Genomic DNA, 26111 nt, shown 5'->3' with positions numbered 1-26111 from the left:
ACCCAAGAGATTCTTTCCAGATGTCCTCAGCGCCGAGGAACCTGTACTAGGGTGTATGTACGACTCGTTCAGATCATAGACTAAGACAAAAAAGGAAAAAAGATTTTCCAGTATCGATATTATTTCTTTTTCTGCTTTTGTGTTAAGCTTTTTATTTTTCTTAATAGATGATTGGCTACAAAAAGATTTTTTTTTAGTGAACGTGTCATAGTGAATTCCTCTTATTTTTTGTGAATTTGTTTTGTTATCAAGCATTTTTTTGAATTTGATTTCAAAAATCTTCTAATCTAACTAAAACTGAAAAAAGGATATATTAAAATATGAGAATAAATCTTACCAGTATTTTGCATTTCATATTACCAAAAAAATTAAAATTAAAAATTCATAGCAACTAAAATTAGAATAATGATATCCGTTGGTATTTAAGATATTGCAGATTGATGAATTAATGGAGAGAGGGATTTTTATTTGTACAAATAGTACTTCGAATTTAAAACGAGCATAAAAAAATTAACGATACTTCTTTATTTTTTGAGTTGTTCTACCGGATCGGTCGTTCAAGACCTTTGGTCTCTACCACAGACCCAAGAAATAATCCAAAATGTAAAATGAAAAGAAATAAAGTAATAAAGATTGTGTTTTTATATGTGAAGCTTATTATTAAGGAACACCACAGCTAATTGTAGGAGACTAGTGCTTTAATCCAAGTATTTAGTTTTTACGCTTAGATAATAATTGTGTAATGTATCAAAGTAAAATTAAAAAAAAAAAAACTTTTAATAGAAAGAAGGGTAAGAAATAAAGAAAGAACAAACAAAAAATTTCTCATCAAAAATTTTTTTTAAAAGAATATTTATTTTCAAAAACCTAAATTATCTTGTTTATATTTTTGGGTTTGATATTTTTTAGGTTAACGTTGAAAATAATATTTTTTCAAAAATCATGATAAATTAATTTAATCCTTTAAATAATATATAAATATAAAATTATGTTTATTTTTCTATTATCCCTTCTAATGTCATGAATTTATATAATTAACACCTATCCAACGCATTAAAAAAATAAGAAACTTAAAATACACCGTTTCACTTTTCTCTGATAATAACGAATTAAAAATACCTTAAAAACCAGCACCAAATAAATAACAACAAAAATTACAAAGAGTTCATATCCATGTATTTGCACACTCTCAAGTTTCAATCAAATTGAAAAGTTAAACATTTAAATTAATTATCATTTTCAAATATCAGAATATCAAAAAGTAGTGAACTGACCTTTCGATTTAGAACGAAAGGAAGACATTGAAAAGTTTGGCGAAGAAGATACAGAAAATGGCAAGGAAGAGATCGACATTAGAAGAGACATTGCCAAAGAAGATCGTCATTGGAAGAGATCACTGCTAGAGAAGATGTCGCCAAAAAAGTCATCGTTGGAGGAGATCGTAGTGGCAGCATAGTGTTTCAACCTTACTCTCAGATAGACAGTGCAGCGTTTCTGAAATTAGAGTTGAGTCATAATTATCAATTTAAATATAGATGATAATGGCATTAAAACCCATCACAATTATCAAAACCAGCCACAAAATACAATAAATAATTATGACAGCAATAAAAAATGTCGTAATATCTAAATATTATGGGGATTCTACAAAATTGTTATAATATAAATGTCATTTTAAACCATTTTTATGTAGTATGTATAATTTTTTATATATTTTGTAATAAGAATAAAGTGACAAATTAAATAAACTTTTGAGAATCTATATTTTGGATAAATTATTCTATAAATAAATATTAATAAAATTTTTAAGATAATAAACATAAACAAAATAATTTAAATTAAAATATGTTTTTATTAATATTTTTTTAAAGACTAACCTATTTAAAGTGTAAATTTTCAGAATTTTATTTGTTATTTTATCCTTTATAATAATAAATTCTAAAATATCAATAGAGGCATAATCCCCCCACCGTATACAAGTAAATCCGTCTCTAACTCTATTGATCTCTACCACACATATACAGTATTGCACCATTTGAATATCCGACCCAGCCATATAAGCTTTATATTATCATTCATGGTACTTAAGTTAACTCAAAATGAACTGCAATAAGCCTTTTTATAATTTCCAAACTCTTCAGTCTGCGCAACGCCACAACTCCCTTACTCATATGGTAATATATATATGGTTAACAAAACTTCCATGTATATATGTTGTCAAGTCTGTAAACTCCGGTTAAATTAGTAGATAATTAGTTAATAAATTAGTTTTTAATAAGGAGAATTAGAAATGTGAATATTATATTAAATTAGGGTAGAGCTCATCGAAACGAGAATTTTGACACTAATTTCGAAGAAAACGGTCCAAAATTGGACTGAAAGAACCGAACCGATTAAACAGGACCCAAACTGGACTGTCGGTCCAACCGGACCAGCCCTTTTAAGTGAACCCAAGCACTTCGTCCCTTTCATTCCAACAGAAACGAAGCTTTCAGCTTCCAGGGGAGGGAAGAACGAAAACTTCACCGAAACCCTAACGTTACTTTCCAAATCCCATAACTTCTCCGTCCGAGCTCCAATTGCCGCACCGTTTGCGGTCACGCGTACACCGCGTCGAGCTCTACATTTCTACCGGAACAATTTCACTGGTAACTTGTTTAATCACTCTCAGCCCTTTTTTCTCCCAATTTTTGAATTTTTTTAATGGGAAGGTTGAATTTCTTTGATTTCTGATGTTTTAGGATCCAATTAGCTTGAGAAAAATGTTTACTCTTACTTATGTGAAGCTTGGGTAAGGTGAGGATATGATAATTCTATTTTATTTTTATTGAATTTGAGCTTTGAGTATTAAATTGGATATATATGTGTTATGAATGTGTATTAGGTTGTGAATAAATAATTGGAGCTTGAAATTGTGAATACTGGAACTTGGAAGAAGCGGATTAGTTGAGTTTTGAGGGGCTACCTTGGTTTGAATAAATAGCTTTGGTCGTTACGTGGAAATCGGCCAAGGTATGGTTTAGGTTTCTTGCATTTAATATATAATGTTCTGTGAAAATTTAGGCTAGATGACCATAGGATAAGTTGGAATGCAGGTGTATGTTTAATGTTTAGTAATTTGTCGATGAATATATTTGGTTGAAGTTTATTGGATAATTAGTTATTAATTTTGGATGGTGAATGTTGTTATGTTAATTTGGAGAGAATTATGGTTGAATATTAGTGTTGATGAACATGGTTGGTTTGGTGCTTGTTGATTAACTAATGATTTGGTGAATTATTGATTTGAGGTATAACTATTGTGGAGGTTGTTGTGATAATGAGGTATTTTGTGTTAGAAGCCTAGAATTAGTGAATTATGATCCTTAGTTGAATTTTGGTTATTGGATTTGAATATTGTATGAGTATAATTTGTTGTTCTAAGGTAGATTTATTGTGGTGACTGTTATGATGATGAGAAAGGGTAGGTTGAGTTGAAAAGAAAGCATGTTTGGATCCGAAAAGGGTGGTAAAGTCCAAGTTTTAGAGAAGATGCTGCCGAAATTTTATAAAAATTAGAGATTTTATTTATATGATTATTTAAAAAGATTTAGATTCAAAGGTTATATGGTTTGATTTAGAGTTATTAAGAAAATGAACATGTTTTAAGTTTGATTCATTTAGAAAAGAATGAATTATGTTTTGAATTGGAACTATTGATGGACGGAATGGGAGGTATGATAATGAAGGATAAGGATTGAATATGATTGACGTATAATGATGAATGAGATGCGATTGAGAATGATGTGGATGTTGATGAATTATAATTGAATTATTTATATGGCTTATGAATTTAAATAATCTGAGATACGAGATTCCCTGGATCAAGTGCCGTGGCTTGCCACCACGTGTACCAGGTTGAAAACTCGATACTCTGTTGACCCTACGACGTAAGTGTGACCGGGCACTATATAAATTCGCGGGAATGTTACCCCCATTGAGCAATATTGATTATTTGAGAAAACGTTATGCATAGACTCTTAGGGATGCACGTTGGGGGACAGTCTAAGGACAATTCAGACTTGTCGAGTTGGATGGATAACCGACAGATGAGTCTCATCAGCCATAGGACAGGCATGCATCATATGCATATTACTTGAATTACTTTCTTATGCTTTAATTGGGTGTGCCTATCTGTATTTGCCATGCTAAATGTGTATTTGTTACATGCAGTAGTTGTAACCTTCTTGTGTTTGCCTTTATCTGTCTATTTGTCTATGAAAATGCATGATGGTGTTGGAGGTATGGAGGAATAGCAGTATAGGACTTAGATTTAAGGTTAAGTTAAGTTAGGTTTAAATATTCTTAGAAAATCACCTTTTATGACTTCTGTTTAATACTTTAAGCTCTATAATCTGAGTTTCGGCATTCTAGGATTGCCTCTGGCATTCCCAGGACCTTATATATTATGTGTGTGGCACATTTACCATACTGAGAACCTCCGGTTCTCATTCCATACTATGTTATTGTTTTTCAGATGTAGGTCGAGAGGCATCTCGTTAGGCGTCTGGACTCTTGAAGCGGAGTGGTTACAGGGTTATTTTGTTATGCTATGATGTATATATATATGTACTTAGTTTTCTCTCCGCATAACTTGTTCTTTTGATCCTCTTAGAGGTTTATGGAGAGGTAGGATTGTGTATATGTATTTTTGGGTTTTAGATATGTATGTATATATATGTAAATATTCTCCAGCCAGTCTTGACTTCGCAGGCTGAGTTAGGAGCTTGTTATTTTATATCTTTGGCACTCTATTCCTACTTCTGTCGTCTTATGTTTAGTAGTTATGGTTTTCTTAGCACGCAAATCAACTCGTTCCTTGAGCATTGCGCTTTTATTTTGCGATTTTTATTCCCTCTATTCTTCAAGGCTCCTAGCATATTATAATTCTTCTGCTATTATATGTACTCATTTTATTTTAGAGGTCGTAATACCATATTACCTCTGTTTTATGACTTAAGCATAAAGCTTTGTGTGGTAGGGTGTTACATTATGGTATTAGAGCAGTTCGTTCCTATAGAGCCTGAAAGACGGACTGATTGTACTTCTGTGTATTCTCTGTATATGTGTTTATGTGCTATTAGGATATCTGATTGATATATATGGCATAAACGTTTGTGAGCATGCATTTGGAACTTAAAGCATTAGACCTGCGATATTGAGACTGATCAACTTAATATCACTTGTTTGGTGTGTATAGGGACCAGATGTCGACTCGCGGACACGGTCGCGGGCGAGGTAGAGGTAGGACAGGCACCGTTACTCCTGCTCCCATAGGGACTAATCCAGTAGAATTTATGGCTACCCTGGGAAATATGGCTGCAGCTATGCAGGCAACAGCCGAGGCATTGGGTAATCAAATAAATCAGGGTAATCATGGGAACAATAATGATGAGGATGGTCCAATGACACTTGCTATATTTCTGAATGTTCACCCTTCGACCTTTAGGGGAACCTCAAATCCCACTAATGCAGATAATTGGATTCAGGCTATTGAAAGGGCGTTACAGGCACAACAGGTTCCTGAAGAGCAATGAGTTGAATTTGGGACTTATCAGTTGCAAGGTGAAGCTCAGTATTGGTGGCAGGGAACACGACGTATCCTGCAGCCTGATGGTGCTGCAATTCCTTGGGAGGTTTTCCGGACAGAGTTCTATAAGAAGTACTTTCCTAATTCAGCCAGAAATGCCAAGGAACTTCAATTAATGCAGTTAAAGCAGGGACAGATGACTGTTGCTGAGTATACTAGCAAATTTGAGGAGTTATGTCGCTTTTTTTGTATCTGTCAAGGTGTGCCTGAAGATTTTACTGAATGGAAATGTATTAAGTATGAAGGAGGTCTCCGGAGCGATATTCTGAGCTTCATTGCCCCAATGGAGATCAGGGTGTTTTCTGAATTGGTGAATTAGAGTAGGGTGGCTGAGGATTGTGTGAGGAAGGCGGCAACAGAGAAAGGGAGTTTGAGGGTGCCTTTTCAGAGGCCTTCAAGGAGGAATTTTGCTCCGAGAGGTAGAAATTTCAAGCGTGGAGGTTTTGTTCCGCAGCAGACTCAGGGTCAAGGTAATTACAGAAGGCCGAATACTAATGCTAGTCAAGGAAAAAGGTTTGGGAAGCAGCCACAGCAAGATCTGAATTGTCAGAAGTGCGGAAAGTATCATCCTGGAGTTCCGTGCAGACTAGGACTTGGAGTATGCTATTCCTGTGGATAGCCCGGGCATATAGCCAGTAATTGCCCAGAGAAGAAGAAGTATGAGACTGGTAGGGTGTAGCAGCCGAGGAGAGTATACACCACTTCTATCATAGGTGCTGAGGGATCTGAGACACTGATTAGAGGTAATTGTGAAATGGCTGGTAAAATCTTAAATGCTTTATTTGATTCAGGAGCAAGTCATTCATTTATTGCATTTGAAAAGGCCCATGAATTAGGATTGAGAATGGTGGTTTTAGGTTACGATCTGAAAGTATATAATGCTACTCATGAAACTATGGTGACTAGGATAGGATGTCCACAAGTTCCCTTTCGAGTACAACAGCGTGAATTTGTGCATGATTTGATTTATTTACCTATGACTGGTCTTGATCTCATTTTGGGATTGGATTGGTTATCCAAGAATCATGTTTTGCTTGATTGTTCTGAGAAGTCAGTACAGTTTATGCCGGAAGGGTCAGAAGCACCGGTTGTGGTGAATAGTTACTATTTGAATTCTATGATAGTAAACTGTTCTGGAACTGAATGTCAGGGTATTATTTTATTAACTGCGGGAGTATCAGGTGATGATCAGAGTTTAGAGCAGATTCCGGTTGTATGTGAATTTTCAGATATGTTTCCGGATGATATTAATGAATTTCCACTTAACCGGGAAGTGGAATTCGTAATTGAGTTGGTGCCTAGAGCCGGTCCAATTTCGATTACTCTTTACAGGATGTCACCTTTAGAAATGAATGAACTGAAAGCTCAGCTGGAAGATCTGTTGGGTAAGCATTTTATCTGACCAAGTGTTTCTCCGTGGGGAGCGTCAGTGTTACTGGTAAAAAAGAAGGATGTGAGTATGCGGTTGTGTGTCGATTATCGATAATTGAATAAGATCACTGTGAAGAATAAATATTCGTTGCCTATAATTGATGATCTAATGGATCAATTACAGGGTGCCAGTGTGTTTTCTAAGATTGATTTGCAATCCGGGTATCATCAGATAAGGGTTAGAGACGAGGATATTCCAAAAACTGTTTTCAGGACGCGTTATGGTCATTATGAGTATACAGTGATGTCTTTCGGGTTAACTAATGCCCCGGAAGTATTTATGGATTATATGAACAAGATTTTTCGACCGTATCTGGACAAGTTTGTTATTGTCTTCATTGATGATATTCTTGTTTATTCTAAGTCTGAAGAGGAACATGCTGATCACTTGCAAACTGTGCTGCAAATTCTGAGAGACAGGAAGTTATATGCTAAGTTATCTAAATGTGAGTTCTGGAAGAGTGAAGTGAAGTTTCTCGGCTACGTGGTGAGTAAGCAGGGTATAGCTGTAGATCATGCTAAGGTGGAAGCAGTGATGAATTGGGAGCGACCAACTTCAGTGACAGAGATAAGGAGTTTCCTAGGTTTGGCGGGGTATTATCGCAGATTCATTAAGGGATTTTCACAGGTCGCCTGACCTTTAACTAAATTGACTAGGAAGGATACACCTTTTGTCTGGACTCCGGAATGTGAAGAGAGTTTCCAAGCATTGAAGCACAGGTTGACTACTGCACCTGTATTGGTATTACCTGAACTAAGTGAACCGTTTAAAGTGTACTGTGATGCATCTCTGAAAGGGTTGGGGTACGTTCTGATGCAGTACCAGAATGTTGTAGCATACGCCTCACGGCAATTAAGACCGCATGAAATGAACTATCCAACACATAATTTGGAACTTGCTGCTGTTGTGTTTGCTTTAAAGATTTGGAGGCACTACCTCTATGGTGTTAAGTTTCATGTTTTCTCAGACCATAAGAGATTGAAGTATCTTTTTGAGCAGAAAGAGTTGAATATGCATCAGAGGAGGTGGATGGAGCTTCTGAAAGATTATGATTTTGAATTGAATTATCATCCAGGAAAAGCAAACGTTGTGGTGGATGCCTTAAGTCGGAAATCTTTATATGCAGCTTGGATGACGCTACGGGAAGAAGAATTACTAAAGGCATTTCAAGGTTTGAATTTGGGAATTAAAGAAGAATCTAGAATCCTGTGTTTGAGTCAGTTGCAGATTTCAAGTGATTTTAAATCAGAACTTCTAAAGGCTCATCGAGACAGTGAAGCGTTACGTAAGGTATTACCAGCAGTCGAACAGGGGAAACAGTGGAGAGTGTCAGAAGGACAGGATGGTTTGTGGAGGTTCAAGAACCAGATTATTGTGCCAGATATCGGAGACCTGCGACAGAGTATTTTGAAGGAAGCTCATAAGAGTGGATTCTCAATTCACCCGGGGAGTACTAAAATGTATCAGGATCTGAAAGCGATGTTCTGGTGGCCAGGTATAAAGAATGATGTGGCATTGTATGTATCTAAATGTTTAACATGTTAGAAGGTTAAGATTGAGCATCAGAGACCATCAGGGACCCTTCAGCCTTTAGAGATTCCACAATAGAAATGGGAGAGTATTGCAATAGACTTTGTGATAGGTTTGCCTAGGACCCGGTTTGGTTGTGACGCTATTTGGGTAGTTGTGGATTGACTGACAAAATCAGCTCACTTTCTTCCTATCCGAATAAGTTGTACAATGGAAGAATTAGCTCGAATGTATATTAAAGAGATTGTAAGGTTGCATGGCGTGCCTTCTACCATTATATCTGATAGGGATCCTCGCTTCACATCAAGATTCTGGGGAGTTTTTTACGTGCATTTGGGACTCAGTTAAGCTTGAGTATTGCGTATCACCCTCAGACAGATGGTCAGTCAGAGAGAACTATTCAGACCTTGGAAGATATGCTAAGGTTTTGGACCAGCCGACGAGTTGGAATCAGTATATGCCATTAGTAGAGTTTGCTTATAATAATAGCTATCATGCGAGCATCGGAATGGCTCCATATGAGACTCTGTATGGCAGAAAATGTCAATCTCCGTTGTGTTGGTATGAAACTGGAGAAAGGAGTTTATTAGGGCCTGAGGTGATAGCTGAAACTACTGAACAGATAAAGAAGATTCGTAGTCGAATGCTTATAGCCCAGAGCTGCCAGAAAAGTTATGCTGATCAGAGGCGAAAGCCTTTGGAATTTGAGGAAGGGGAGCATGTTTTTCTGAAAGTTACACTAACCACAGGAGTGGGAAGAGCTATTAAGACTAAGAAACTAAATTCCCGTTATATTGGACCGTTTGAGATCCTAAAGAAAATTGGGCCAGTGGCTTATAGAATTGTCTTACTGCCGTATCTTTCGAATTTGCACGATGTGTTTTATGTATCGCAGCTTCGGAAGTATACTCCTGACGCAAGTCATGTTCTAAAACCGAAACCAATTCAAGTAAGAGAAGATCTAACACTCCCAGTAATTCCGGTGAGAATTGATGACATCAGTGTTAAACGATTACGCGGGAAGGAAGTATCATTGGTAAAAGTAGCTTGGAGTCGAGATGGTATCGAGGAACATACCTGGGAGCTCGAATCAGATATGCGAAAGGACTATCCACATCTCTTTTCAGGTAACTAGTGATGTGTATTTTCGGAAAACGAAAAACGAATTCCAAACACACAAATCTAACCGGCAAGTGTACCGGGTCGTATCAAGTAATAATAACTCACGTGAGTGAGGTCGATCCCACAGGGATTGAAGGATTGAGCAATTTTAGTTTGGTGGCTGATTTAGTCAAGCGAATCAAGAGTTGATTTGAGTGGTTTGTGTTTGACAGAAGCTAAATTGCATGAAATTAAAAGGGAGAGGGACAATTGGCACGAATTTAAAGTGCAGAGAAATTAAAGAGGCTGAATCTTAAAATGCAAGTAATATAAATTGCAGAAACTTAGATTGCAAGAAATGTAAATTGCAGAATCTTAAAGTGCAAGAAATATAAATGGCTTGAATTGTAAAGGGAGTTGGGAATGAGATTTGCAGAAATCAAACAAGGAGAAGTAAATTGCATTAATCAGACAAGTAGAAGGTAACTCGAATTGAACCGGATCTAAAACGGAAATATAAATGAACTTGAAAAGCTTTAAACAGAGAATTTAAAATGCAAACTCCAGATCTCAGGACCCAAGAGACTAGATAACCGAGTCTAGATCTCAATGCCTTCCTAGATCCAAATGGAGAATTCAATTGTAAGAAATAGAGAAAAGTAAATAGCAGAATGAGTAAAAGAAGAGACAATGAACAGAAATTGAAATTCAATTATGCAGTAAAGAAAGCAGAGAGATCTCAAGATGAGATTGAAACAGAATTTCTTCAATTCTCCAACCCAAGATCCAAGACAAATGTAAAAAGTGCTCAAACAAGAACAAGGAAGAAGAGAGATCAATTCTCCTCCCTAATTCTCTTGAATTCTAAAAACAACAATGCAAAAATGTAAAGGTGCTCTCTACTGTAAGTGTTCTGAAAATTCTCCAAGGAAAAAGCTCTCCTTTAAAACTTAAATCCTAATCTATTTATACACTTTCTTCAAATGGTCTTCAAGCCTTAAATTGGGCCTTTGCTCTTGATGGAATTGGGTTGATAAGATCCTCTGTTGATTGCTCTTGGAGTTGGAGAGAAACCCATTGTGAACCGGGTCAAGAATCATAAAAGTTTGAGTAAAAGTTTGAGGTAAACTTTTACTTAAACTTTTTATACCAGCTAGCTTCACTTGCTGCTACCAACGTTTGGGCTAAAGTTTGAGGTCAAACTTTAGCTCAAACGTTGGTCCCCTTGTGTATATGTGTGGCGCCAACGTTTGCCAAAAAGATTGAGGCAAACGTTGGCGCAAGCTTTTCTCCTCCAGGGTGTGCAAGTGTGGCGCCAACGTTTGCCAAAAAGTTTGAGGCAAACATTGGCGCAAGCTTTTCTCCTCCAGGGTGTAGGTTTTGTGATGCCAACGTTTGCCAAAAAGTTTGAGGCAAACGTTGGCTCAAGCTTTTTTTTCCTCTGGGGTGTTTTCAATTCTTCCAAAAGTTTGAGCTAAAGTTTGAGGCAAACTTTGGCTCAAGCATTTTGTTCTCTCTTGCTCCTAGCCATTCCTTCTTTCTTCAACCTTCTTCAAAACTCTTTTCACCTATCATCAATCAATCAAAACAATCAAAGCTATGCCCCAAATCATGAGATTGTGTTTCTTTCATAATATATAACAATTATAGCATAAAATCTCATGAAAGTGCATGAATTCATCCATGGTTGATTGAATCAAAGGAAACATGGAAATCTACCCAATTGGCTTGCTTATGGCTTAAGAAAGTGCATAAAATCAATTGAAAACAAAAGAAAAAGACTAGTGAAACTAGGCTAAGATGACTTGTCATCAACTAGATTTGAATTTTGAGGACAAAATTCTTTATTAGGTGGGTAGGATGTAAATCCTGGTTAAATTAGTAGATAATTAGTCAATAAATTAGTTTTTAATAAGGAGGATTAGAAATGTGAATATTATATTAAATTAGGGTAGAGCTCATCGAAACAAGAATTTTGACACTAATTTCGAAGAAAACAGTCCAAAATTGGACCGAAAGGACCAAACCGGTTGAATTGGATCCAAACTGGGCTGTAGGTCCAACCGGACCAGCCCTTTTAAGTGAACCCAAGCCCTTCGTCCCCTTCATTCCAACAGAAAACGAAGCTTTCAGCTTCCAGGGAAGGGAAGAACGAAAACTTCACCGAAACCCTAACGTTACTTTCCAAATCCCATAACTTCTCCATTCGAGCTCCGATTGCCGCACCGTTTGCGGCCACGCGTCCACTGCAGCGAGCTCTACATTTCTATTGGAACAATTTCACTGGTAATTTGTTTAATCACTCTCAGCCCTCTTTTCCCCCAATTTTCAAATTTTTTTAATGGGAAGGTTGAATTTCTTTGATTTCTGATGTTTTAGGATCCAATTGACTTGAGGAAAACGTTCACTCTTGCTTATGTGAAGCTTGGGTAAGATGAGGATATGATAATTCTATTTTATTTTCATTGAATTTGAGCTTTGAGTATTAAATTTGATATATATGTGTTATGAATGTGTATTAGGTTGTGAATAAATAATTGGAGCTTGAAATTGTGAATACTGGAACTTGGAGGAAGAGAATTAGTTGAGTTTTGAGGGGCTGCCTTGGTTTTGAATAAATAGCTTTGGCCGTTACGTGGAAATCGGCCAAGGTATGGTTTAGGTTTCTTGCATTTAATATATAATGTTCTGTGAAAACTTAGGCTAGATGACCATAGGATAAGTTGGAATGCAGGTGTATGTTTAATGTTTAGTAATTTGTCGATGAATATATTTGGTTGAAGTTTATTGGATAGTTAGTTATTAATTTTGGATGGTGAATGTTGTTATGTTAATTTGGAGAGAATTATGGTTGAATGTTATTGTTGATGAACATGGTTGGTTTGGTGCTTGTTGATTAACTAATGATTTGGTGAATTATTGATTTGAGGTATAACTATTGTGGAGGTTGTTGTGATAATGAGGTATTTTGTGTTAGAAGCCTAGGATTAGTGAACTATGATCCTTAGTTGAATTTTGGTTGTTGGATTTGAATATTGTATGAGTATAATTGTTGATCTAAGGTAGATTTATTGTGGTGACTGTTATGATGATGAAAAAGGGTAGGTTGAATTGAAAAGAAAGCAGGTTTGGACCCAAAAAGGGTGGCAAAGTCCTAGTTTTAGAGGAGATGCTGCCGAAATTTTATAAAAATTAGAGATTTTATTTATATGATTATTTAAAAAGATTTAGATTCAAAGGTTATATGGTTTGATTTAGAGTTATTAAGAAAATGAACATGTTTTAAGTTTGATTCATTTAGAAAAGAATGAATTATGTTTTGAATTGGAACTATTGATGGATGGAATGGGAGGTGTGATAATGAAGGATAAGGATTGAATTTGATTGAATATAATGATGAATGAGATGCGATTGAGAATGATGTGGATGTTGATGAATTATAATTGAATTATTTATATGGCTTATGAATTTGAATAATCTGAGATACGAGATTCCCTAGATCAAGTGCCGTGGCTTGCCACCATGTGTACTATGTTGAAAACTCGATACTCTGTTGACCTTACGACGTAAGTGTGACCGGGCACTATATAAATTCTCGGGAATATTACCCCATTGAGCAATATTGATTATTTGTGAAAAAACTATGCATAGACTCTTGGGGATGCACGTTGGGGGACAGTCTAAGGACAATTCAGACTTGTTGGGTTGGCTGGATAATCGACAGATGAGCCTCATCAGCCATAGGACAGGCATGCATCATATGCATATTACTTGAATTACTTGCTTGTGCTTTAATTGGGTGTGCCTATCTGTATTTGCCATGCTAAATGTGTATTTGTTACCTGCAGTAGTTGTAACCTTCTTGTGTTTGCCTTTATCTGTCTATTTGTCTGTGAAAATGCATGATGGTGTTGGAGGTACGGAGGAATGGCAGTATAGGACTTAAATTTAAGGTTAAGTTAAGTTAGGTTTAAATATTCTTAGAAAACCACCTTTTATGGCTTCTGTTTAATACTTTAAGCTCTATAATCTGAGTGTCGGCGTTCTAGGATTGCCTCTGGTATTCCCATGACCTTATATATTATGTGTGTGGCACCTTTACCATCCTGAGAACCTCCGGTTCTCATTCCATACTATGTTGTTGTTTTTCATATGCAAGTCGAGAGGCATCTCGTTAGGCGTCTGGACTCTTGAAGCAGAGTGGTTATAGGGTTATTTTGTTATGCTATGATGAATATATATGTACTTGGTTTTCTCTCCGCATAACTTGTTCTTTTGATCCTCTTAGAGGTTTATGGAGAGGTAGGATTGTGTATATGTATTTTTGGATTTTGGATATGTATGTATATATATGTAAATATTCTCCGGCCAGTCTTGACTTTGCAGGCTGAGTTAGGAGCTTGTTATTTTGTATCTTTGGCACTCTATTCCTACTTATGTCGTCTTATGTTTAGTAGTTATGGTTTTCTTAGCACGCAAGTCAACTCGTTCCTTGAGCGTTGCGCTTTTATTTTGCGATTTTTATTCCCTCTATTCTTCAAGACTCCTAGCATATTATAATTCTTCTGCTATTATATGTACTCATTTTATTTTAGAGGTCGTAATACCACATCACCTCTGTTTTATGATTTAAGCATAAAGCTTTGTGTGGTAGGGTGTTACAAAGTCAACTGATCTAATAGTAGTCTGATAGATAATTTAATTAAAAAATATTTTTTTTCTAGAAGTAATATATTGTAATTAAAAGGATTAAAAGAAAAAAATGTATAAATCCAAATAAATGTTTAATATATTTGAATTTACTTTATATTGCCCACATGAAATAGCAACACCTATAACCCCATATTTATGATGGCAAGACCCAATTAATTTTATCATAATTAAAATATCATATAAGGTTAACTTATTTTTGCATGGCCGCCCCTATAAATAAACTGGACAATAAGGTTATTATTCATATTCTTTTAAGAAAATTAAAAAAAAAAATCTTTAAGTGATTTTGTTAGAATGGCTAATGTTGCTCCAAAACTTTTGTTGTGCATTCTTCTCATGACTTTGCTCTTCACTTCAGGTAACAAAATTTATCTTAAAGCTTAATTAATAAATTCTGGTTTCAAACATATGACAAATGTAATAAGTAAGAACCTTTTATGGGAGTTTTTTTTTTTTAAACACTAAGATTATATATCAAGAATCAAAACTCCAGAATTTTTGTATAGAAACTTTGAAATCATATTATGAAATTACTTATATATACTATCAGTTCAAAATATTAGGTGATATATATAACATCATCTATTGAATCCTTAGGCATTAATACATTATATTACAAATTAAATTCCGTTGCTTTATTTTGTTTCAAATTTCATTTTATAACTTAAAATGCGCTTGTTTCAACTTTTTTCTTAAAAAAAATATGAATATTTAATTTCATAACTCAAAAAGAAAAATTATAAAATAATAAAACATTTTTTTTTTTTGGTTTCCAAATAATAAAACATTTAACCTAACTTTTAACGTTTTCGAATTACATAAAAGAAAATTGAAGTTGTAAAATTATTTTTAAAAATTAGAAAAACAAATACATCCTAAAATGAGAGACTCATAGAATTCCCACTCAGAGATTTCAATTATTATTTTACAAAATTCATACTATATTATTGTGTTAGACTACTGTTAGTTTCATTTTACATCCAAACGCACATTTCGATACACAAGCAAATTTCTAATGGAATTGTTGTATTTATTATTATTGCAGACGCAAGAAGTGGCACAATGTATGGAACTAATGATGCACCAAAGTTTTGTTTGACAATCCGAAACTGTAAAGATCGAAATTGCGATACATATTGTATACTTAAGAAATACCAATATGGCCTTTGTACGAACTCAAGTAAATGTTGCTGCTATTAATGCTAGACGTCAACTTAAATGCTTTTCTCGTTGTGTTTGTTTACATCACAATTTTCTGTATTTCGTGGTTACTGACTAATGCTAAGTCGTCAAAATATTATAAACCATAAATAAAAATATAATTAATAATATTTATATTAATAAGTGAGTATAAATCATTTTTTTAACTTAATTGATATAATTAATTTTTTTTATAATTATCTTTTTTTATTTATTTACATCAAAAATTAATTCCAAATTTAATGTGAATTAAATCTAAAAAAATTTTCTTTCATTATTACTTTCATAATTTTATAATTTTTTCTCAAATAAAAATTTTAAATTTTGATATTTTTAATCCTAAAAATCCCAAATCGTCTCGACACATTTTATAAAAAATAAAGACATCTTAAATTTGATTAGTCTCTATTTATTTAAAATAAACAACTTTTAAAATTATTAGTTTTGACCAGCAAAATAAAATAATAAATAATAAATTAGCACCAATTCATTGATTATAGATATTATGTGTTTAAAATTATAGATGTTATAGTGTTATACATATAAAATTATGGATGTTAAATTAAAAAATTCTAACAACTTCTACTATTCAACTCGTATTTTATATATAGACTATTAAAAAATAAAAAATAAAAAATAAACAATGATTAAAAAAATAAATTTTTAAAAATAATTATTAACTCATCATATTAAAATCAATAAATAAGCATACATATGAATATTAAATAAAAAATATTAAAATAATTAAAATTATGATTTATTAGTGCAACAAACAACAACAACAACAAATTAAAGCCTTGTCCCACTAGGTGGAGTCGGCTACATGGATCAAATAACGCCATTGAGATCTATCATGTGTATCATGTCTACAAAGAGACCGTTTACATGTAGATCTCATTTGATCACCTCATGGATGATCTTTCTAGGTCTTCCTCTGCCTTTTGCCCCTTATCCATCTTCCATCTCATTCACCTTTCTAACTGGGTGCATGCTCTGTCGGTCTTCTTCTCACACGTCCAAACCACCTGAGACGCGATTCTACAATCTTTTCCACAGTAGGTACTACTCCAACTCTCTCACTTATATCCTCGTTCCTTATTCTATCCAACCGCGTATGACCACTCATCCATCTCAACATCTTCATCTCTGCTACACTTAACTTATGTTCGTACTCCCCTTTGGCCACCCAACACTTTGTACAATAAAGCATAGCCGGTCTAATAGCAGTACGATAGAATTTACCTTTAAGTTTTAAAGGCACTTTTTTGTCACATATAAAACTAGGCGCACTCCACCATTTTGACTAACCTGCTTGGATCTTATGATTTACATCTGGTTCAATCTCTCCATTATCCTGTAATGCACCCAAAACACTTAAAACTTTTAACTTTTCATAGGATTTTTTCTCCAATCATTACCTCTATATTAGAATTTTCCCTTCGGCGGCCGAACTTACAATCCATATATTCTGTCTTGCTATGACTTATGCGCATACCATACACTTCTAGAGCTTCTTTCCATAAATCTAACTTTTTATTTAGGTCTTCCCTTGACGCTCCCATAAGAACGATATCACTGGCAAAAAGCATGCACCATGGCACAGGCTCTTGGATATGCTCTGTGAGTACTTCCAAGACTAATGTAAAAAGATATGAATTTAAGAATGCTCTAATTAGATTCTTAATTATGGATAGTTTTAATTTACAAAAAAATATCATGTTAACTCTAACATTTTTTATACTGACAAAAACCTAATTACAAAATTAAAAATATTGTAGGGATCCAATTAAAAGAAAAAAAAGTATAGAAACTTAATTGTAAATTTGATTAAACTATAGAAACCAATAGGGTAATCTATTTTATCTATATAAAAATTGGATTTTTACACTTAACGATGAAGTTGACGTGACATACTTTTGAGAGTGTTTTATGATTTATTTCTTTTAACCGATTATATTTAATTCATTATAATAAGTTAATTATATCAACTAATTAATTTGGTTAGATATTTAAGTATCTCACAATTTATTATAATTTCTATCAATCAATTAATAGTAATTCAAACTTAGTGATTAATTTGTTAGAAAATTATTACTTATTAATTTATTTATAGGCAATATATATTAATTACAATCATAAATTAAGCTATTTTACATTAAATAATTTATATAATGGTGATCTCATTTATTATTATAAATGCTGAATTAATTAAATAAATCATTGTTATTTTTGATTTGGAATTAAATGTGAATAAAATTAGAGATACTATTTTATTTGAATTTTAGAGTTAGTTTAATGGGTGCCACACTCAAATATAAACAGTGATTTTAAAGTTTTGGTCCCCAACACGTCAAAGCCGCCTCCATGCCTTGTTTTGCTATCAGAAAAATTGCGATAGGTTCAATCCTATCAGAGATATAGAAGGCTTTAATTAAAAAAGATTAAAAAACTAAAACTCTCTCAATTATACTCACGAATTTAGATACGTTTTCACGCTCTCATAAGCTATCTTTCTTAATAATTTAATATGAATGGCCTAAGGGTTAAGAAATCCTGGAATATTCAACATATTTAACTATACCCTTTTTCTTCTTAAATAAATTTAAACTTTCACTATTTTTTTATGAAATAGTTCTTATATGCATCATGCGAGAATGAAAAAATGTGCACAAAATATATAATGTGATAGCAAATCACTATTCAAATAGTGCATAAAGGCCTGCAGTTATGCATGTATGCAAGAATGGTTATATCATAATACTCGGAGCTTAATAAAACAAGTTGCCATTACTTTTTATATATGGCCAAAATGGGATGAAAAATACCATTAAATACCAAAGTGGGATGAAATGTGTCTAGAATGAAGAACATATAAGATGAGGAGTGTACATCATACTACACAGAGTCTTATGCTTAAGTCATAAAACTGAGATAGTGAGGTATTACGACCTCTAAAAGTAAAATTATATATAATATAGATGAAAAAGGTTTTATCTAGGAGACTTTAAAGAAAAGTTATTGAACGAAATACAAGTAGAACAACGCAACACTCACGATCAGATTAAAGTAGAAAGGTGGATCAGATTGAACGAAAAAGATAACATAAATATATAATATCAGAGTTTCAAAAATGCAATTAACAAGCTCTAGGCTCGCTTATGAAGTAAAGACTGACCAGAGTATACATATACATATATACACACACCAAATTACCCCAAAACAGAAAACTGACAACCTGTTTCTTCGAGTCAACCTCTAAGAAAGACAAATATAAGGTGGAAAATCTATATACATATACATATACATATATAAATATAAATAAATACAACTCTGAATTCCAAGAGTTATTCGCTTCCTTAAAGTCTCCAGAATACACAGTGAGGTGCTTCTCAACCTGCATCTAAAAAACAACAACACATATGGAATGAGAACTGGAGGTTCTCAGCATGGTAGTGGTGTCACATACATAAAATATAAGGTCCCGGGAAAGCCAGAGGCAATCCTAGTAATCCGACACTTAGATTATAAAACTTAAAGAATGAAAACAGAAACCATAAACAGGGTTTTCTAAGGTCCTTAAACTTAACCAAATTCTCACTAAAACCCTCAACTATTGCCTTCCTCCACCATCCTCCAAAATACCGGTAGAACCACACAGACAAATCAAGCAAACAAAGTAGACACAAGTAGAATACAGATACAGCAAACAAAATATATAGCAGTTAAGCATGAAATAACAAGTAGGCAATCCCAAGAAAGCAAACCAAAGCAAACAGACAAATGCATATGATACATGTCTTTCCTACTGGCTGTGAGCTCACGTGTTGGTTAAATCGCCAAAGCTCGACACATCTGGTAGCTAATCCAGATATGGCCTCTAGGTTGCGCATCTCCAGGAGGCATAAAATCGGGGGATTGGTGCCCTACCACCTTCTCTTAGAGGCATACACCAGGAGAAATAAATTGGGGGATTAGTGCCCTACCACCTTCCCCTAGTGAGGCCGTGCCATACAGATCGAGAGATTAGTGCCCTACCACCTTGTAGATAGAGAGAGAAAGAGAGAGAGAGAGAGAGAGAGAGAATGTGAGGGAAACACATTGGGGGATTAGTGTCCTACCACCTTCCTCACATCCAACACATCAATACCGTCATTACATCCATTTATTGTCAAATTCATCATCATTATTCATTTACATTCACTCATTATCAATTTGTCATAATTCATAATGTCACCATCATCTCTGCACTCCTAAATCATGGTTCATACTTTCATCATCTCATCATTTTAAATACCCCTTTCTTTGATCACAAATTACCTTTTACAAACATTCTTTCATTTCCAAGTTAATTATATCCCTAGGTTTAGTACCTTCAATATGATTTAAAACTAGGTTTTATGGACTAAAAGAGTAAAAATAGAGGTTTATAGGTTCAAAATTACATTTTAAAACACAAAACTCACTTTGCTGATATCAGGAGTCACGCGTACGCACGTGGGCATATTTTTCTTGCTCGCATACATCTTGCTCCCATACGCGAGTTTCCCAACCCGGAAGGGTTGGTCGCGTCGCGTGCAGGTGGTTGCGTACGCAAGATATATAGAGTGGCACAAATATTGAATGCTACAGAAATTTAGTTTTGTACTTTAAACTTTCAACGTACATAACTTTTTCGTTTTAAAATATTTTTCATCTGTTCTTCAAACGGCATAAACTTCACGGATCCAATTTTTATATGAAATAATAATTTGAGGGTCCGGAAGCCGAGTTATGGCTCGCTGAAGTTCGGCCAAAAATTAGATTTTTACAAAATCTTCCAAACCTCTATTTTCACAAAACATAACTCATTAACCATATTCACACAGCCATATCCTGCACTAAAACATACTATATCACAACCACACATCCCCACACTCTTTCATATCCAATCATATCTCAATTTTGAATAGTTTCATTCACAACATTTTGCATTCATACTTAATATAATCATCAACATTCAATGTTATTACATATCACCATCAACATCATCAATACATAAGCATTCTCAACCCACCACAAATAATCATTACCCATATCAAATATTATCATCAAGCATTCAACATAAAATCCAACCACTCAACTCAACAACACTAACAACAGGTACTCATATGTTCACTATCAACAACCACCGACTTCAATCCAAGCTTAACCTATGGTCATCTAGCCTAAGTTTTCACAAAACATTATATATTAAATACGAGAAACCAAAACCATACCTTGGCTGATTCCTCGTTAAAGAACGGAACACCTCACAATACAACATTTTCCTAGCTTCCAAGACTCCAAAATCTCACCCAACAGCCCTATAGCCTCCAAAGCTCAACCCAAGCTCCACATGCTCAAACTTGACTCCACCAATAATAATTTTCAATCTATTATCATAATTACCACAATAATCAAAACAGAGCTCACTAATTCAATATATATACCAAGGAGTTAAGGGTGCTTACCTTGTCCATAACTCAAACGTGCTAACCCGACAAAATCCACAAGCTAATTCGAATCTAAACACCAAGATCATACAAAATTCAACATGCATTCACATTGAATTTTGAAATTGGAGAGAAGGAAACTGAAACTGAGAAGTGAGTTTCATACCTAATCAAAAACTTGACTTTGTAGAGCTCGTCGCGCTGGTCGCTTGGCTGCAAACAGTACAACAATTGGAGCTCCGGATCAAAATTTATTTGGATTTAAATCAAATTAAGGGTTTGTGTTTCTTTGGGAATGTTCTTCCCTTTGCATGTGTGTTTCAACGTGTGTATGTGTGTGTGTGAAATGGGAAGGAGAGAGCTGAAGCTCTCTTATTTCATTAAGTTGGATTGGGCCTTGGTCCTAATACGGGCCCAGTTCGGCCCGTTCGGCCCAATCTTGGGCCAAACTCTTTAAAATTAGTGTCAAAATTCATATTTTAATTAGTTCTACCTCAATAAACCATAAAATTCTTTCTTCTAATTTATTTGAGTAATAATAAATTTATTAGCTAATTATTCACTAATTTCGCGGGTTTTACATCCTACCCCCTAACAGAAATTTCCGTCCTCGAAAATTCTCTCTCAAATCTTCATATACGCTCTCTCATATTCAACCGACCTCTATTCATTTTGCCATTCTCTAATATTAATATAATATCCTATTCCCAATTCAAGCCTAAGCTAAACCCGTTCGTCTCACTCTTAGCTTCGTCTAACTCTCTTAACGAGTACAAACTTTCTTATCCTTCAAGGGTTCTCTCTAAATGAAAATAATCTTAATTCTTTCTCAGCTGTCTCAATCACTAAACAATTCCTCAATCTCTTATTCTGAGTCAATCTATAATAACCTAATCTACACATTCTCACTTTCCATTCCTCGATCCTATGTTAATCCTCAAATCATTCTCATATCCCAATACTTCTTCCTCCCATTACTACAACTCTAGAGTCACCAAAAATCATCGCGCTTTCGCAGCGTCACTCTGATTCTAAACCATTAAAGACTTAATCACTCGTTTACTCTGTCAGAATACTCCTTGAATCTCTTTATCTCTCTAAATAAACATCATCGACCTTTACCCCATCTGCATGAGTTCTAATCCTTGGCATTCTCCACCACCTAATCTATTACCGCCTCCCTCACAATTCCTAAGTTACCCGTTCCATCCTTTTCAACAGTAGCTCGCACAGAAGCAACCATAAAATCAGCCGTATCATCTCGCTCGCGTCCACGAGATGCCCCTTGGGTCTTGTCCACACCGAACAATTGATATTAAGGTGATCAATCTTAATATCTCAAATCTAGTGCTTCGAATATCCAAAAGTATGCTCATGAACATTTATGCTATATATGTCAAGTAGACATCCTAAATAGCATGTACACATACCTAGAATATGCTCAGAAGCATAGTTAGTCCATTCCCCAGGCTCTACGCGAACGAACTACTCTGACACCATAATGTAACACCTTACCACACAGAGTCTTATGCTTAAGTCATAAAACTGAGGTGGCGAGATATTACGACCTCTAAAAGTAAAATTATACATATAATATAAATGTAAAAAGTTTTACCTAGGATCCTTTGAAGAAAAGTTATTGAATAAAATACAAGTAGAATAATGCAACACTTACGATCGGATAAAAGTAGAAAGGTGGATCAGATTGAACGGAAAAGATAATATAAATATATAATATCAGAGTTCCAAAAATGTAATTAACAAGCTCTAGGCTCAGTCTGCGAAGTAAAGACCGACCAGAGTATACATATACATATATATACACACCAAATTAAACCCCAAAACAGAAAACCGACAAGCAACTTGTTTCTCCGAGTCAACCTCTAAGAGGGACAAATATAAAATACAAGGTGGAGAATCTATATACATATACATATATAAATATAAATAAATACAACTCTAAATCCCAAGAGTTTTTTGCTTCCTCAAAGTCTCCAGAATACACAGTGTGGTGCTTCTCAACCTGCATTTAAAAAACAACAACACGTATGGAATGAGAACCAGAGGTTCTCAGCAAGGTATTGGTGCCACATACATAAGATATAAGGTCCAGGAAAGTTAGAGGCAATCCTAAAACTCCGACACTTAGAATATAAAACTTAAAGAATGAAAACAAAAACCATAAATAGGGGTGGTTTTCTAAGGTCCTTAAACTTAACCAAATTCTCACTAAAACCCTCAACTATTCCCTTCCTCCACCATCCTCCAAAATACCGGTAGAACCACACAGACAAATTAAGCAGACAAAGTAGACACAAGTAGAATACAGATACAGCAAACAAAACATATAGCAGTTAAGCATGAAATAACAAGTAGGCAATCCCAAGAAAGCAAACCAAAGCAAATAGACAGATGCATATGATGCATGCCTTTCCTACTGACCGTGAGCTCACATGTTGGTTAAATTGCCAGAACCCGACACATCCGGTAGCTAACCCAGATATGGTCTCTAGGTTGCGCATATCCAGGAGGCATAAAATCGGAGGATTAGTGCCCTACCACCTTCTCTTGGAGGCATATACTAGGGGAAAATAAATCGGAAGATTAGTGCCCTACCACCTTCCCCTAGTGAGGTCGTGCCATACCGATCGAGGGATTTGTGCCCTACCACCTTACAGACAGACAAAGAGAGAGAGAGAGAGAGAGAGAGAGAGAGAGAGAGAATGTGAGGGAAACACATCGGGGGATTAGTGCCCAACCACCTTCCTCACACCCCATAAGACACATTCACAAGGAATGCGGGAGAATGAATCAAGGGATTAGCGCCCTGCCGCCTTCTCTTCATCCAACACATCAATACCATCATTACGTCCATTTATTCTCAAATTTATCATCATTATTCATTTACACTCACTCATTATCAATCATTAGTTATCAATTCGTCATAATTCATAATGTCACCAGCCATTATCTCAGCACTCCTAAATCATGGTTCATACTTTCATCATCTCATCATTTCAAATACCCCTTTCTTTTATCACAAATCACCTTTTACAAACCTTCCTTCATTTTCAAGTTACCTACGTCCCTAGGTTTAGTACCTTCAATATGATTTAAAACTAGGTTTTAGGGACTAAAAGAGTAAAAATAGAGGTTTAGAGGTTCAAAATTATATTTTAAAACACAAAACTCACTTTGCTGATTTCAGGAGTCACGCGTACGCACGTGGGCATGTTTTTCTTGCTCGCGTACGCGAGTTTCTTAAACATGAAAGGTTGGTCGCGTCACGTGCAGGTGGTCGCGTACGCAAGATATGCAGAGTGGCAAAAATATTGAATGCTGCAGAATTTTAGTTTTGTACTTTGAACTTTCGATGCATATAATTTTTTCGTTTTAAAATATTTTTCATCCGTTCTTCAAACGGCATAAATTTCACGGACCCAATTTTCATATGAAATAAGTTTGAAATAATTTGAGGATTCGGAAGCTGAGTTATGGCTCGTTGAAGTTCGGCCAAAAATCATATTTTTACAAAATCTTCCAATCCTCTATTTTCACAAAACATAACTCATTAACCATATTCACACAGCCATATCCTGCACTAAAACATACTATATCACAACCACACACCCCCGTACTCTTCCATATCCAATCATATCTCAATTTTGAATAGTTTCATTCACAACATTTTGCATTCATATTTAATACAATCATCAACATCAATGTTATTACATATCACCATCAATGTCATCAATACATAAGCATTCTCAACCCACCACAAATAATCATTACTTCTATCAAATATTATCATCAAGCATTCGATATACAATCCAACCACTCAACTCAACAACACTAAAGACAAGTACTCATATGTTCACTAATCAACAACCACCGACTTCAATCCAAGCTTACCCTATGGTCATCTAACCTAAGTTTTCACAAGACATTATATATTAAATACGAGAAACCAAAATTATACCTTGGCTGATTTCTTGTTAAAGTCCAAAACACCTCATAATATAACATTTTCCAAGCTTCCAAGACTCCGAAATCTCACCCAACAACCCTATAGCCTCCAAAGCTCAACCCAAGCTCCACATTCTCAAACTTGACTCCACCAATAATAATTTTCAATCTATTATCATAATTACCACTATAATCAAAACAGAGCTCACTAATTCAACATATATACGAAGGAGTTGAGGATGCTTACCTTGCCCATAACTCAAACGTGCTAACCCGACAAAACGCACAAGCTAATTCGAATCTAAACACTAAAATCATACAAAATTCAACATGCATTCAAATTGAATTTCGAAATTGGGGAGAAAGAAACTGAAACTGAGAAGTGAGTTTCATACCTAATCATAGTTGTAAGAACCGAACCGGTGATCAAACCGCTCAGACTACTGGTTCACTGATTTATTGGTTCAACCGATAAATCACTGGTTGAACTGGTAAAATCGGTCCTATGTAAATAAAAAAATATAAAATAGACAACTAATACAAAGATAGATATAAAATTAGTTAGTACTATTACACTAGTATCTTAATTTGATATAATAAGAATAACAATCCATAATATTAGTAAATTTCAATACTAGTATCAAATAAGATAACTTTAATCATAACATTAATATTGAAATAGATAAAGTAAATTAATAAATTTTTAGTAAAGTTTATATTTCTATTAATAATAGTACATAATTAAAAATATAATTAATTCAAAATATAGAGAATATAAAATTAAAATTAAATTAGATATTTATAACATTATTTAATTCAAGATTTACTATATAATTAATCTTTGTTGTTTAAAATCTTAAGAACCACAATAGCAAAGTGGCAAAAGGAAGCAGCATAACCAATAGGTCCCTTATACAAACTCTGGCGCTAACATTTTGGAATTCTCCAAACTAACACATACTAATAGGTTGAAAAATAGCGCGCTCGCAATTCTCCAAACTAACACATGCTAATAGGTTGACAAATAGCGCGTTGAGGACTCGCAGTGGATCACAGGTGAAGATGTGCT

General features: G+C 34.6%; 1 long non-coding RNA gene across 1 annotated transcript in view; it reads left to right on the top strand.

The window, feature by feature from the left end:
• Positions 1-12128: 12128 nt before the first annotated feature.
• LOC140177133 (uncharacterized) overlaps positions 12129-26111 on the top strand; it is a 109980-nt gene continuing 95997 nt past the window's right edge. The window contains exon 1 of the long non-coding RNA XR_011868904.1: positions 12129-12343. This is a non-coding gene — a long non-coding RNA (uncharacterized lncRNA). The remainder of the gene's footprint in view (positions 12344-26111) is intronic.

This window comes from Arachis hypogaea, chromosome 12 (genome assembly GCF_003086295.3).
Source record: "Arachis hypogaea cultivar Tifrunner chromosome 12, arahy.Tifrunner.gnm2.J5K5, whole genome shotgun sequence".
Taxonomy (NCBI): Eukaryota; Viridiplantae; Streptophyta; class Magnoliopsida; order Fabales; family Fabaceae; genus Arachis; species Arachis hypogaea.
The sequence above is the reverse complement of the archived record's forward strand: the minus strand, read 5'-3'. Positions and strand labels throughout refer to the sequence as shown.